The sequence below is a fragment of the Marmota marmota genome, unplaced genomic scaffold, assembly GCF_001458135.2.
Source record: "Marmota marmota marmota unplaced genomic scaffold, marMar, whole genome shotgun sequence".
NCBI lineage: Eukaryota > Metazoa > Chordata > Mammalia > Rodentia > Sciuridae > Marmota > Marmota marmota.
This window is the reverse complement of record NW_025999853.1, coordinates 6,220,500-6,236,449: the sequence shown is the minus strand read 5'-3', so window position 1 is coordinate 6,236,449 and position 15,950 is coordinate 6,220,500. Positions and strand designations below refer to the sequence as shown.

The following is a 15,950-nucleotide window of genomic DNA, read 5'->3' as shown; positions in this document are numbered from 1 at the left end:
GGCGGAGGGAGGAAGTGGAGCCCGGGGGTGGGAGCGAGGCCCGCGGCGGACCCCCGCTCCGTCCCTCTGGGAGCCGCGGACCCAGCCCGCCGCGGGGTTGGGTCTTGCCTCTCCCCTTGGATTGGAAGGCAGAGGCTGTCTCCAAACCAGCCGGCCTCGGAGGCGTGTTTGGTAAGAGTTTGGCAAAGATTCTTGGGCTGAGGGGAGGCTGTTCAAGGGACGCGTTGATGGAGCGCCCCTGGTAGCCCAGCCCGCCGGCCCCTGGCCCCTGGCCAGCACTTTGCCCGAGCTCTCTGGACTCTGTTGTCTTGAGGGTCACAAGATCTTCCATAGCCCCTACTTTGGACAGACTTAGGATTGGTGCCTGGAAGCCAGCAGTAGCCGCACCGACAGGAACACGGATCAGGGTTGTCACCCCTAGTTTTGCAGAAGAAAACAAAATAATTCCAGGCTCCGTGCTTAGCAACTTACATGCGTTCCTCACAAAAGCCCTGGCAGGTAGCAATTACTTTACCCATTTTATAGGAAGGAAACTGAGACAGGCCCCCGACCCCCAACTGATTGGCTCAAGGTTATACACAGATCTGCTTCTTCCCAAAACTGTGGTTTAATCTCCTCCAAATGTGAAGGAAACTGAGGCCCAGGGAAGTTACATCCAGCTAATTGGTGCTAGGACAGGACAGAACCTCCCTCCCAGTTCCTCCTGTATCTGGTCTCTGGTGTGTGCCTGGCTTTGTGCAGAGGAATGCATTTCTTCCCTATCCTCCTCCGGATCTATTTTAAAAGAAAAGACATTTCCTGTTCTTAAAGCCAAGTTCAAATGCCACTGCTTTCCTGATGCTTTCCCTGTGACACCACTTGATACCTCTCATGGGACTTAGCAAATAATTGCAACAAGGCATACTATGTGTTAGTTAAACCTAACTTGAGGGCCCACGGTGTGCCGGACTGAAGGCCTACTATGTCTGTAAACTCCCCTCCTTGCAGGCAGGAAGCACATTGTTTAGGTTTCTCTTTTATCTCTCATAAGATGCTTTTAAAATTCTCTAGGGAAGGAGTGAACAGTTATGTTTCTGCCCTCAACAAGCTGCATTGGATTTGAAGAAATACGCAGAAACATGCTAAGGACTAACACCCAAGGTTGAGAATAGAAATGTAAATAGAACTTGGACAGCAAACTATTGGGCTGTATGCAGGAAGTCCTTCTGGGGCTGAAATACCTCAAAGAATGGATTTGCATAGGAGAGCAGGGAGGATATTTCTGTGGCAGAAGTGGGGTGAGTTCAGGACACCTGCCTCTGCATGAAGGGTGTGTGCTGCATATAGAGATGAGCCAGTGGAGTGGGTCCAGATGCCAGAGGGCTACAATAGTCACTATTAGTGAGGGAGGCCAGAGTAAATTATAGCAGGTCCGGCAGCGGAACCTGCTATAACATAATCATCTGCCCCAGACAGAGGACCATCCTCACACTTGGTGGCTACCAGGAACGATAGTAAAATACTTGGTTCCACAGGGCACAGGACGCTACCTGGGTGGCACAGAGATGGCAGAGGAAAACGGACAACCCAGCAGATTAGAAGGTTCTCAGAAGAACCTGCTTTAAAAACGGTCCAGCTGTGTTCAAATTGTGCTTGGAATTTCTAGTGCACAAAAGAGATCATCCTTCTTCAGGCAGTCATCCATGTTGGGGGCAGAGACAGTGATAATGCAGAACAGCTTGCTGGGGCCCAGCCAAATGCTGGCCCCGGAGGCGGGAGACCTGCTTTTTGAGCCTTGGCTCTGCCACCAGTGTGACCTTGGGAAGTGTACTTAACCTCCTCTCGGAGTTTCAGGGTCACCCCTTCTGTAAAGTGCATCTCTAAAGATCGTATTATTTATATAAACCTCTTTCTTAGAGAGAATAGTCATCTGATATGGAGAACAGTTCAGTGATACCTACGCTTTTTTTTTCAGCTGGCAGACTTCAGGCCAGAGATAGAATGGAAGGATTCTCAGCTTGTGCTTCTACCTGGAAGAACAGAGGGTGGGGCGAGGGGACTGTAGCTTTCAGTGTTTCCCTCTCACCGTTTTTTTCCTCTGGGCGCAGTGAGTATGATGGTTAAGACGGCTCTGGAACAAACCAACTTGGGTTCAGACTCAATGGACTACAGAGTGTGACCTCTCTGAACCTCAGTGTCTTCATCTTTAAGATGACAGTTACAAGAACTACTTTCCCAGGTTGTTGTAAGGATTAAATGAGAGACACCATATGACTCTAGACACATAGAGGAAGGCTCCATGAGAAAAAGGTAGCTAACAATTTGCAGAGTCACCAGGGGCAAGTATAACTTCACAGAGTTTCTGTGTCTAGACTTCAAGGATTTTCTTTCATCCTTATTTCTTGGATCTCCAGCACCATATGTGGCTTACAAACCACAGGCTATGATGTGTTGAACTAAAAAAGGCAGCAGTGTTTTCCTTTAAGTAGGGCTCCACTGTGGTGTTTGGTTACACCCAGAGGAGGAGGCTGGCCAGTGGTCATGGGAATGTCTAGGGCAGCAAGGTCCAGTGGCTTTTGGAGATTTCCATTCTGCTGTCCCCTTTTCTGAGCCAGCACAGGACACATTTAGGGGAGTTTCTCCTTCCCTTTTCCTCCTGACTCCTCCATCCCTTCTCCCCAGAGTATACTGGATGGTCAGGAATGCAGCTGGAACCAGAGACATCTCCTCCGACCAACCCAACTTGCCTCATAAAATCTGCGGACAGTGCGGACCTTAGACTATAGGGTGAAGATTTGTAAGCCCACAGCCCTCTCGGTTTCCCTCATTTCAGTTAGAATGCATGGAGCTCTCCCGTGAGGGCCGGTTGCCTCTTCTCCTGTTCCAGGTTGACAAGGCCCACAGAGGCCAACATGAGCCCTGAAATGCTCTCCAAACTGAGGGTGGATGGAGGTGGGGGGAGTTCTCCTTCACAGTTGGCTTTTCGTCCTAATTGCTTTCGGCATCTCCCACTTCCAGTAAACTCCACGGTGAGTTACCTGCTGATGGAGCCACTGGCAGCTCACATGCGGGTTATTGAAACAACCTCCCACCTGGCCTCCCCGACCAAGAACCTGCTGCCCTGTTGTCTGTTTTCAGCACAAAGTCGAGAACATCTTCACTTAAATATAAGTCAATTCATGTCACACCTCTATCCAAAACCCTCTGATGACTTTCCAAGACAGGACAAAAGCCAGAGTTTTTACAGTGACCTCTCTGTTCCCATGTTCTGCCCCCTGCCACCTCTTATCTCATCCTGTTACACCCCTTGCTGACTGCCTTCTGGCCACATGGGCCTCCTTGTTGCTCCTCAGTATGCCAGTATGTTCCTACCTCAGAGCTTTGGAATTTTGTTCCCTGGGCCTGGCAACTTTACCCCAGGTATCTACAAGGTTCTTTACTTCTTCAAATTAAATGCCACATTGACCACCCTATGTAAAGGAACTTTATTTAGTTCTATCTTCTATCCCCAGTGCCTAGAATGATGCCTAGTGCTCAAAAAATGTTACAAATATCACATTATTAAAACTTGTCTACATAGGGCCTTCCCTTTCATAAGACATCCAAGAGGGAGAACAGTGGAAGGAAGGAACTCAATGAGTATGACCTCCAAGAGCTCCAGCACTATGATCTTGGGAACGATGACAATGGCAGTGATGATGGTGGTAATGGTGGGGGTGATTCGATGGTAAGATGGTGGTGATGGGATGGTGACAGTGGTGGCAGTGATGACATCTATGACAATGAGCAGGATGATTGCTGCCACTGCTGGGCTGCAAGAGAGCTTCAGTGACACACGCCCTGTGGTCTTTGGTATTTACTGATCGCTTGCTGAATGCCAGGCACCGTGCCAGGAGTTTTACCTTCATTACCTCCTCTCATTTCAGTGAGTCTCTGGTGTAGGCACCACAGCAGCACATATCCAGTGCCCATGACACTGGACCACTTGCCCAAGGGGACACTACTTAAGAATTGCAGAACAGGCTAGAATCTAGGCAATTGAGCCTAAAACTCACTCTCTGAGCTGGCATACAAATGTACAGACAGAGGAGGACAGAGGGCCTGAAGGGTAAGTAAACCCCAGGTAAACCCCAGGTACTTCAGAAGCAGTGGGAATGTCTAGTTGGGAAGGGAGGGGAGGAGCCACATCCCAGCCTTCCTCAATCAATTCACCTTTGCAAGGGCTCCTCTTACCGTGCTCTGGGTGGAAGTATTTCACTCCTTAGGGATGCTGTAGGCAGGAAAAGAAATTATAAGAGCCTCTGCCATAGCGAAACATTTTTTTAAAATCCCTCCAAATCTGGCTCCTTCTCTTTCCTCTCTCTAGCCTGGTTGCTCTCTCTAATCCCTTCCTCCTCTGTGTTTAGCCAGACCCAGCTTCCCTGCAGTTGCCCTAATTTACCCTCCCATGAGGAACTCAGCTTCCTTGATCTTTTTCCTGCCTTTCCTCCCAACCTGGATGAGGTACCCATCCCTGCTACACCTCCAGCTCCTAGGCTGTAGAACTCACCATTCTAATAGACTAGTTGTTTACTGTTCTCCACAATAGAAGTTTCAGGGCAGAAGACTGATCTGTTCCCTTTTTATCTCCAGTGCAAGGTAGTTTGCCTGGACAGTAGGAGGCACTCAGCATATGATGGATGGATGGACGGACAAACAGATGGGCAGAAGGACAAATAGATGGATGGTGTATTCATTTTCTCAAGCTTCTATAACAAAATACCACCAAATGAGCACTGAGCTGGAACAATGGATATTTATTTTCTCACATTTCTGGAGGCCAAAAGTCCAAAATCAAGGGGTCAGCAGGTTTAATTTCTTTCGAGGCCTCTTTCTCTGGCTTGTAAATGAATAGTCACCTTTCTGTGCCTTCACGTGATCTCACATCTCCCTAGGTGTCCAAATTTCCTCTTCCTAAAAGGACACCAGTCAGGTTGCATCGGGACTCACCCTACAGCCTCCTTTAAACTTAATCACCTCTTTAAAGACTGTTTCCAAATGCAGTCACATTATGAGGTACTAGAGGACTTCGATGTGAATTTGGGAGTGGGGAAAGAATGGATATGACAGTACATGACTTAGAATGCTATGCCAATTCTCTGCACCACTCTGTCAGGGTACCTAAGAGGATGTTGAGAAAGGCTCAAAGATTTGAGAGTTTAGTACTAGAGGTATCTGGTGAAAAATGCAACATTTTATGAGAGGCTCAGATAACAGTATAAATACATTTTGCTAATGTAACAAAAAAAATCAGAAGGGGTGTATGGAGATGATCCAATCCTAAGTTAATGAGATAGAGAGGTAACTGGAGGGCTATACTTCCCAGAAAAGATTTTCATCCTGGCCCTGCCTTGCTGGTTATCTGCCCTATCTCCTCATTAGAATCAAACCACAATACCAGGAGTAGGGTGGGGTTGGAGGAGCAGGCCTCCCTTAGGCCTACTGCTCCCTGCCCCACGGCTACCTGCAAGCCTTTGTTCTTTGTTCCAGGTCTTCTTCCCAGCCTCCAACATCAAAGTCCTGGATGACCTCTCCATCCCCCACTTAGTCCCTCCACCTCAAAGTTCTTTAGAATGAGGAAGAGTGGTAAGCATACAGACTGGGTTTGATCCTATCTAGAAGACTTACTATGTATGTGGCTCTGGTTAAGTTATCTAACCCCTGTAGAAGTAGCATGAACACTTCACAGGATTCATGGGAAATAATAAACATCCAAAGGCCATCAGAGCTATAAGTTGCACAGTTATCTTTACTGTGTGCCAACTAAGTCAGTCCAGTCCTTTTGTAATTTAGAACCTATGTGGGTATTTGTAGCCATAGAAAAAGCAAAGATAGGCTCCATAATTTGGGAATTATGGTACCCACGACCTGGGGTTCTAGTGAGGCTTCAGTGAAAGATAAAGTCAAGCACCCAGAGTGTTCTGTTTCAGGAGAATGGAGATTATTGCATAATTAGCTTAATATCGTATCTCTCCCAGGCCTCGGGCCTTCAGTTGGCAACACCTTGTCTGCTTATCCACTGTGCTACCTTGCTGCACATTGTTATCTGGGGTATACCATTGACACTAGGAAAATATTTCTTTCATTCAATTCAAACACTGAACAAATTCAAGCATGTGACCTACACAAGGGATCTCAGGAGTGAACAAAGTGGTCCAAAGTCCTGTCCTCATTGAGCTCTGAGATTAGCAGAGCCTGGACAATAGCCATTAGTCAAAAGCAGTATGCTAAGTAGTATCAGGGGCTGGGTGGGGGAGGGGACATGGGGGGGAGGATCTGAAGGGTATGGGGTTGAGATGCAGGTCAAGGACACCTCACTGAGGTGACACATGAGTAAAAGACCTGAAAGAAGGGAGGGAGCAGAAGAGCCTCTTGGCAGAGAAAAGAGCAAAAGCAAAGTCCCTTCCCGAGAAGGGAAAGGAGGTGCGCAGTGGATGTCAGTGAGCAATTCATCTAGCAAGTACTCTGTGGAGCCCCTTCTATTTATTGAATAAAAGATTAAATGAGCCCAATGCCCAGCGCCTAGCTCTCAGCACATGTGGCTGTTACTATTGTGATTGTCAATTATCCTCACTGTGTCTCTCATAGCACCAGGCCAATACTCAGCACAAGACCTGGAACCTAGTAAGAGCCAGTAACTAGTAACTACTAGAAGAACTGGGGCTTGCTGTCCTGCACAGGTCATTGTCCCTAACCATTAATACCTGGTTGTCCTTGAAGTTCACCTGCATCAGAGACTTGTTTCCTTAGGTTGGCCTTTGCTCTGGAAATCCGTAGGTCTTAAAGTGACACCACTATTGTACGTAGATGCACCATTATATCCCTTTGATTGGATTCCTCAATCTTCAAAAAGATAGGGAGTCCAGGAGTTTGGACTGTAACTTCTGATCTGTTCCTGGGGCCCCTTCATTTACTGGCCATGTCTAGCAGGGGCAGGGAAAGTGCCTGGGTTCTGGGCCCAGGATGCTCATCAGCTTTGGAATATCACCTAGGACATGGTGACCAGGATTAGGCGCCTGCTGTTTGAAACTCAGATATCTGAGATGAGCCTCTGAAAGGTGTCTGCGTAGGAGCGGGGACAGGGGACAAATGAGCTAAAGCTCTCCAGGAAGCTTCCAACCCAGCAAGCATGTCTGGGGAGTTCAGGAGACTCATCCAGTATGTAGGAGACAATGAGAGCCACTAATGAACCCCCTCTGAGCCTCTGCCAGCCAGGAGACTTCAGGTCTCCTAGAAAGGGGACTCTTTGGCGACACAGGATAATTCTGTGGCTTTCTCAAGCGAAGAAGCCAATATTACCTTTTAACTTAAGCTCTTCTTGTTTGAATAAGCCCAGGTCCCCTTGTTCTTTCTTCAAGCAAGAAAAACACCATCTTTCTATTGGTTATTTTCTCTAATGTCCAGTGAAGGACAAGCAGGCGAGCACTCTATTGATAGGAGGCTTTTATTCAAGCCCCACCATCATCCAGGGGCTTCCAAAACCCCTATCCTACAACCTGGGCTTTTGGGGTGTGATCCATGTGCCACACAGAAACACTTTTCTTTCACCAACCCAGTGTTAACTCTCATTCCCAAACACACCCTCTCGGGTTGGGCCTGCTGGAGTCTTCCTCTCTGTTCCTCTGAAACTGTGCCAACTCCTGTCTGCCAGGATCAATGAACTCTTGCCTCCTCTCCACCCAACCGAAAGGGGCTCTTTGAGGAAGAGAGCACTGGCTTTCGAGTTAGAAAGATGTTCTCAGAGAAAAGTAAGACTGAGGCCCAGAGTGTCTGAGCTGTCCATCCAATGTCACACATCTAGACCCATCAAGAGTCAGACCACATGTGTCTGATTCTACGTCCCCTCTCCCTTCGCCAAGCCACACTGCCTCCTGGGTGGGTGGCCTCCAAGGAATACTGATGAGCACCTAATCACAAAATAAATATTTGCCATCAACTTATAATATAAGGCAGCATGAAAATCAATTTTAAATGATTACCCTGTAGAGGCCAGTTCCAAAGGACTTGTCAAACAGAGGAGATATCAATAAATATTTGTCAAATCCCAGAATGGATATCAGTGACATGAAGGTAAAGCAGTTGGATCCTCCAAAAAGGAATGCTGTTTCCCACCCTCTAGGAGGGAGAATCTTTGCTCTGTAAACAAACTTGCTGGAGGAATTCTCTTTTATGAGAAGAGCTGTGGCTGCGTCCTATTCACAACTGCTGCCTTGGTTCCCGGGTTAAGCAGCCCGGGGGCTGGGATGATGTTTGTGGCCCAGCTGAGGTGCACCAGGGTGGAGCCGGACTTTGCCTTTGCCGAGCAACCAGGCTCTGAAGGAAGGCCTGTGTGAATGTCGAGCTCCTCACCATTTCTCTAAGGCAGAAACGTCCCTCTTTGAAAAGGTGCAGCCCTTTTGAAGCTCTCTGGGACTCAAGGACAACTCGATTCTCTGTTTCTCATCTGGGCCTGTATTGGCATGTTTTCTTTGAAAATATCTTGTGTGCGTTCATCATGAAGGCAGCGAGGAGGCAGGGCTGGCGTGGGCCAAAGGCTCACTGGAGAAGAAGAGGGGAGAATTCACGCAGATGACAGGTGCTGGTTTCCCATTGACTCATCACAAACCTGTTAGGTAAATATTATAAGTTTGTTTAAAACCAAAAAAAAAAAAAAAAGAGGAAAAAATTTTTAAAAGAGGAAATGGAAGAGAACCAGCAATCTGCCCAGAATACAGTTTGCAAGGGGTAAAAATGAGATTGAAGCCTACCTGCCTGGGTCCACATCCACACTCTTGAGATCCTCCAGAGGCCTCCTGAACCTGTAGCTAAGTTCACCTTGGCCTTGATGCCTCTCTCTTTCTGCTCCCCACCTTGTCTAACACAATTTATCTCCCATAATTTCCTGTATCAGGTGCCTGTGTGTGTGTGTGTGTGTGTGTGTGTAGTGGAGATTGAACCCAGGGGCACTTTACCACCGAGCTATATTCCCATCCCATTTTATTTTTATTTTGAGACAGGGTCTTGCTAAATTGCTGAGACTGTTCTCAAAACTGTGATTCTTCTGCCTCAGCCTCATGAGTCACTGGGATAACAGGAGCTTTAAAAACAGACAAACCTCTGTCTTAATAGGAGACCTACTAATGGTAGGGCCCAGGCGAGAGGATCTCTTAAAGCTCCCCGTTTGACAGGTTTCCCCAACCTTGGTTAAGAGTCACTACACTGTAGGGACCCCATATTCCAGACAAACCCAATCCACACCATTTCCCATACCAAATTCCCTAAGCAGAGCTATAACAGCTGCCCTTTGCCAAACCCTGACATACCTCTTCTCATGTCCCCATTGATCACAGTTCTTTTTGTTGTCATCTACACAGATCCAAGGAGAAGGGAAGGCTGCAGGAAGTGTTAAACATTTGGAGAAATAACCAGTGTAAATACTCTGCTCATGCTAAACACTGTGCTAAATTACAAATTTATAAAATAATTGAATGTAAAAGTATCATGCCAGGGAAAGCCAGAAATAAATAAATCATTTCTTAAATTGTTGATGGGAAATGGAATCTCTAAGCATGAGGAAAAAGGTTGTTAAAAGGGGAAAGGAAATACCAGTAACTTAGGAGTCTGAGGCAGGAGGATCACAAGTTCGAGGCCAGCCTCAGCAACTTAGTAAGGCCCTAAGCAACTTAGTGAGAACCTGTCTCAAAAAATAAAAAGGGCTGAGGAATGTAGCTCAGTGGTAAAGCACTTCTACATTCATGTAAACTGCTATATTGAAGATGACAGAAAGCACACAGGAAAATTATTTGTTGTACATATGACAAAAAAGATCATATATTATTATTTTAAAAGGCCATACAAATAGAGGGTAAGTACTCTGAAGATGGGAACGCTCTCTATCTTATTTATTTCTTGTGTCTACAGAGGCTTGGCCTAGTACAGCAGACAAGTAAATATTTGCTGAGTGAAGAAATTAAAAACTAACTTCCAACTCCAGAAGATAAGTGAGCAAAAGACAAGAACATAATTCACAGAAGACAAAATAATGATTATTTAACACATAGCATATTGCTAACCCACTTGCTGCATAAAAAAAAAATAGAAGCACTTAAAATATCAATGGGTTACTTTTTTACCTATAAAATTAGCTGAGTTTTCTTAAGCTATAAAATATAATGCCAAAATATGTAATGTGAAGTAGCTCCTCTGTTCTGTCATTGATTCAGCCACTTTGAAGACTAGTAGAAATGGGAGGAGTGTCCTTGTGGCACCCAGATGGTCAGCAGCGTAAGGGGAAGTACTGGTTTGGTCTGGCCACAGTTCTTCCGGCCCCCATCCGACAGACCCCGCCATCCTCAGGCAGTGCACCCACCTTCTGCTCCAAGGGGAAAGTGATGCACGATTAACGACTGACCGGGCTGCGCTGGGGATTTCTCTCCTGCTCTGAAGGCTTCCTTTTTCTCTGGCTGTGAATCAGTGAGGAGGTAGCTCTGGAAGCTTCCTGCAGCCACGTCTCTTGAAACATGGAGAGAGCGGATCTGTAGCAGGAAAAAGCATGGGATTGGTCTCCAGAGAGAACCCTGCGGGCTTTAGTTTCTCTGGTTCCCCACCTTGCAGAGGTCATTGTCTGTGCCCCTGCTCTTACCCCATGTTGATGAAATGAGTGAATCATCCCATCCCGCGGTTTTTCACCCTTAGTGTGCGACAGAGGGCTTCCTCTTGCTTGCAAGAGACTGTTGCTAAATGTCAGGAATTTTGTAAACTGGTTATTAAGTGGCTGGACCTTGAAATCTGTCCTGGTAGAAGCATTTGCTCTAAAACCATGGTGGGAATCAGTAGTGCCCGGAAATTTCCCAACACTACAACTCAGGGCCTTTTTTTCTTCCTTTCCTTCTTTCTTTCTTTCCTGGAGAGCCAGTTGTTAACTAAGCCAGTTGTCAAATATTTACCAACTCTTCTTTCACTAACAATTCAGAGAATTTAGGACAAGGGAGCCAGAGAGGGTGGGAGTCCCTTAATCCCACATGAGACTTTTTATCATTAATCTCTATTTTACAAAAGAAGAAACCTCCCCAGGCAGTGCCAAAGGGAGGCAAAATCCAAGGGGAACATTATTAGCTGGCCCCTCCCTCAAAGCAAAATTCTGTACATGAAAATGTTCTGCACAGTTGCCCCTGAGCCCCTGGAGCAGCCCTCTCCCTACACCGGAGCCTTGGGGAGACCCTCTTGCAGGGAAAGACGGCACCATGCGCATTCACCTGTGCTGGGAATGCAGCCTCAGAGGAAGAGACCTGGACAGAAAGCACCTCTGGCTCTTAGACCTCAGGCAGCCCAGGCCAGTGAGGGTCCCAGGCCTGCCTGCCCCGTGGGAGGAGAAAGAGCACAAGGAGTGTCCAGGCTTCCTCCGGCAGTTCATGCTCTGGGCCAGCTTTCCCCTCAGACCGCATTCAACAAGTTAGCAGAAATAAGACGCAGATGCCCTTCTCTGGATTTCTTTCTGCCCAGTGACCTACCCACTGGCAGAGGCGACCCAGTGAGTGCCTGCCCCTCTGGTTAATCATACTCTGCTTCTTCCTCCTCCTCATCTTGGGAAGATGAAAGGCGTGAGGGAGGGGTCTGGAGGTGGAATCCCCTCCTTCACAGGCCTCAGAATTATTTTGGCAACAAGTAGGATCACAAACTGTTCCTACCTTCTACATCAGTGATTTAATGTCTGGGAATCAGTTCTCAAGAAATAATACATAATAAAGGAAAAGTTTATGTACAGATTTGTTTATTACTAAGCTATTTAGAATAGAGGAATAAAATTGGAATCCATATAAATGTCTAACAATAGGAGAATGATTAAGTAAATTATAATACACCAACTTGATTTAATGCATTGACGTCATTAAAATTTTTCTGAAGAAATCACAATAAGATGGAAAGAATTCTTACACTAACTAAATGAAAATTAAGATTTAAATTTTATATTCAAAATGACTGGCAATACAAAAGGGGGTGGGGAAGCCACCTAAATTATGCATTGACTGAAAACTGGGAAGATAGACTCCAACATGTTAACTGTGGTTTTCTTCTTTGTGTGTAAAATCACTGATAGAGGAAAACCTATTTTCCAAGTCATAGTCAATAAATTTACATAAAAAAGTGGACACCACGGATTATTATTAAGTATTTCTCTTATGCCAGGCCTATGCAAAGCCCCTTTCTTTGATTATTTTATTTACATCTTCAGCAATTCTATAAGATGGTTATTTTTTATTATCTCCAGTTTATTAATGAAGACATTGAGTCTCAGAGACCTTGAGTAACTTGCCTAAAGCCACACAGCTGATAAGTCCAAGAGCCAGGATTTAGTCTGCCCTGTTTCATTTTAGAGCCAAAGCCCACTCTCAATCCCCAAGAAGAGAATAACCCATCCCAATAAGAGAATAAATTAGAAAAGTAATTTGCAAGTAACTGTACATACATAGAATTACATATTGAAGAAAAACTTCTTTGAAGTAGTAGATCCATCCTTCAAGCACAGTCCAAGACCGAGCTCTTTCATGGGAACTTCTGCCCCTCTCCCTAAACTCTACACTGATACCTGCTCACTCTGTTTCCCTCCACTATTGACTCTCTGCAGGGTTTGTACAGGCACACCGTGGCGGCGATGCAGGTTCAGTTCCAAACTACCACAGTAAAGTGAACAAATTGCAATACAATTGGTTGAGCTAGATTTTCAACTTCCCAGTATGCATAAAAGTTACATATACTTTATTAAGTGTGCAATAATAGCATTATGTTTTAAAAATGTCCATTAGGTGTACTTAATTTAAACATATTTTCCATCTATAAGGCACTGATAAGAATGTGGAAAAAAGATAAAGACAGTAACAGGAAAAAATATACTTTATTGATTAAAAAAAAGTGCTAACAATCATCTGAGCTTTCAGCAAGTCGTAATGATCTGTTTGCTGATGGAGAATCTCACCTCAATGCTGAGCTGCAGACTGGTCAAGATGGTGGTTGCTGAAGGTTGGGATGACTCTGGCAATGTTTTAAAATAAGACAACTGTGAAATTTGTTGTATGGATTGATTCCTCCTTTCACGAAATAGTTCTCTGTAGCATGTGATGCCATTTGATAGTATTTTGCCTGCAGTAGAACTTCTTTTAAAACTGGAGGCATCCTTTCAAATCCTGACCATGCTTTATTATGGAAGCTTGTGTAGTTTTCTAAATCCTTTCTGGTCATTTCCACAATGTTCACGTGGTCTTCACCAGGAGTAGATGCTATCCCAGGAAACCATTTTCTTGGTTCATCCACAGAAGCAACTCCTCATTCGTTATATTTTTGTCATGAGATTGACCAATTCAGTCACTCTGTCAGGTTCCACTCTTCATTCTAGTTCCCTTGCAATTTCTACCACCTCTGAAGTTACTTCCTCCACTGAGTTCTTGAATCCCTCAAAATCAACCACAAGGATTGGAATCAGCTTTGCCCAAGCTGATGATGTTATTATTTTGATAATGACAGCAGTAATATCAAAGACCACAGATCACCATAACACATATAATAATAATGAAAAAATTTGACATGTTGCAAGAATTACCAAAATGTGATGCAAAGGCATGAAGTGAGAGCAATGCTTTTGAGAAAATGGCACCGACAGACTAGCTGGATGCAGAGTTTCCACAAACCTTCAATTGATAACCGTGAAATGTGTTGTATGGATTGCAACAAATTTACCATGCAATTAGTAACAACAACAAAGAACAGGAAATCTGATTTTAAAATGGGCAAATGATCTGAATAGACTTTTCTCAGAAGAAAAAATATGAATGGGCAACAAATGTATGGAAAAAATGCCATCAGGGAATGAAAATTAAAACTAACATGAGACTCTCAACCCAGCTAGAATGCTAATAATTTTTTTTTTTTAATGCTGGCAAGTATGTGGAAAAAAACAAACTCTCAGACACTGTTGGTGGGAGTGTACATTAGTATAGCCATCATGGAGAACAGTGTTGAGGTTCTACATAAAAACTAAAAATAGATCTAGCATATGATCCACCTATTGCACTTCTGGGTATATATCCAAAGGAAATGACATTGGTCTACCAAAGAGATAACTGCACGCCCACATTTATTGCAGCACGATTCACAATGGCTAAGATACAGAATCAGCCCACCAGTCCATCAGGAGATGAATAGATGAAGAAACTGTGCACACAATGGAGTGTTATTCAGACACCAAGAATGCAATCCTGTCATTTTCAACAAAATGGATGGAATTGGAGGGCACGATGTTAAGTGAAATAAGCCAGAAACAGAACAAGTACCACATTGTCTCTCTCCTATACGAAAGCTAAAAATAAAGTCAACCTGAATATAGAGCAGTGATTCATAGCGGTTGGAAAGGGTGAGGTGGATGTTGAGGGGATGAATAAAGGGAAGTTGGATTTGATCTGTGCATGCTGTAGGCATGTGTGGAAATAGCACACCAAACCCCACTGATACGTACAATTAATACATGCTAATCAAAAATAAAATGAAATAATTATTTTAAAAACACAATGACCTGTGGAGCACAGTAGGGCAAGGTATGCCTCTCACCAGAGAGGCTCAGGGTGGGAGAGGCACCTCTCCTCCTTCCTCCTTTCCTCCTCTTTCCTTTCTTTCTCTTTCTTTCTTTCTTTTTTTNTTTTTTTTTTTTTTTTTTTTTTTTTTTTTTTTGGCTTTTCCTTCCTGTTGAACCCTAGCTATCAGCTACAATATCTCAACACCATAAGATAAAAAGAACTGAAAATTTCCAAATTTCACCTTCTAAAAGGCTTACCCAGGATTTCCACAAGTTCCTTGGCAACTATTTTTTTTTTAAGTTTATCTTCTCACTGCTGCTGCCCCCAACTGCTCACCTCCACAAACTAGCCCATTCAAGCCATGGTCCTGTGTTTCTGTTTCTGACCCAGATAGAAGCTCAGTCCCTTCCTAGTTGCTGTGGGAAACCCACATTTAGAAGGTAGTTTGAATGTGTGGCCTTTATCAGAGATGCCAGAGGGCTGCAGACGGTTCCTGCAGCTGAAATCCAAACAACTTCAGGGTGAACTTAGACATCCCAAGGAAGACCAAACATAACCCCTTGCCACGAGCTCTGGAAGTGTGTTCTAGGGTGGCTGCTTACTCTCCTAGCATCTCAGTGGGTCTCCCTCTCCCTCTTCCTGTTCCTTTCCTACACCTCCTGCCCCTTACACCTGAATTCCATGTTCTCTCTACTCTGCACAGCCATTTAGGCCACTCAAGCCCTCACCTCCAACCTCAGCCCCGATCCTTCCAGGTGCCCTGCTGGAGCAAAAGGACCTTTCATTGTAGCAGAACCCATTTCTCTTACAAGTTGTTGTGTTTGTGGCTGGCAGGATATTTCTACCATTTTGTATTAGCTTTGTTTTACTCTAATGAAATACATGCAGCATCTAACTTAGTAAAGAAAAATGGTGTGTGTGTGTGTGTGTGTTTGTGTACACACACATATATTTGTAGATGGATACAATACCTTTAGTTTTGTTTATTTATTTATTTTTTTTAATGTGGTGCTGAAGACTGAACCCAGTGCCTCACACGTGCAAGGCAAGTGCTCTACTGCTGAGCCATAACCCCAGCCCCGAAAAAATGGTTTATTTAGCTCACAGTTTTAAAAATTCAAGTCCAAGATCAGGTCGCCCCATGGATTTGGGCCTCCAGTTGAAGACCCCATGTGGCAGTGGTGGGAGGGCCTTTAAGAGCAAGTGATCTGCATTTCAACCCAGTGGAGGTGAATGAGTGTCCGCTGTCCCCTGTGAGCTAAGGACTTCCCACTAGGCTTTACCTAATGTTTCTACCGCCTCCCAGTAGTGTCACCCTGGGGACCAAACCTTTATATATGGACCTTTGGGGATCATTCAACATGTACATCTATAGCACTACTCTGCTAT

At 44.9% G+C, this 15,950-nt stretch overlaps 2 long non-coding RNA genes across 2 annotated transcripts; one reads left to right on the top strand and one right to left on the bottom strand.

Annotated features, from left to right (window-relative positions):
• The first annotated feature begins 6 nt into the window (after positions 1-6).
• LOC125616663 lies at positions 7-3,452 on the top strand. The gene is made up of 3 exons (XR_007347398.1): positions 7-171; positions 1,955-2,086; positions 2,662-3,452. It is a non-coding gene; the product is annotated as an uncharacterized LOC125616663 (long non-coding RNA).
• A 4,001-nt stretch (positions 3,453-7,453) lies between these two features.
• On the bottom strand, positions 7,454-10,853 carry LOC125616664. Its single transcript, XR_007347400.1, has 3 exons — positions 10,367-10,853; positions 9,321-9,390; positions 7,454-8,623 (listed from the first exon to the last, which is right to left on the bottom strand). It is a non-coding gene; the product is annotated as an uncharacterized LOC125616664 (long non-coding RNA).
• Positions 10,854-15,950: the final 5,097 nt, after the last annotated feature.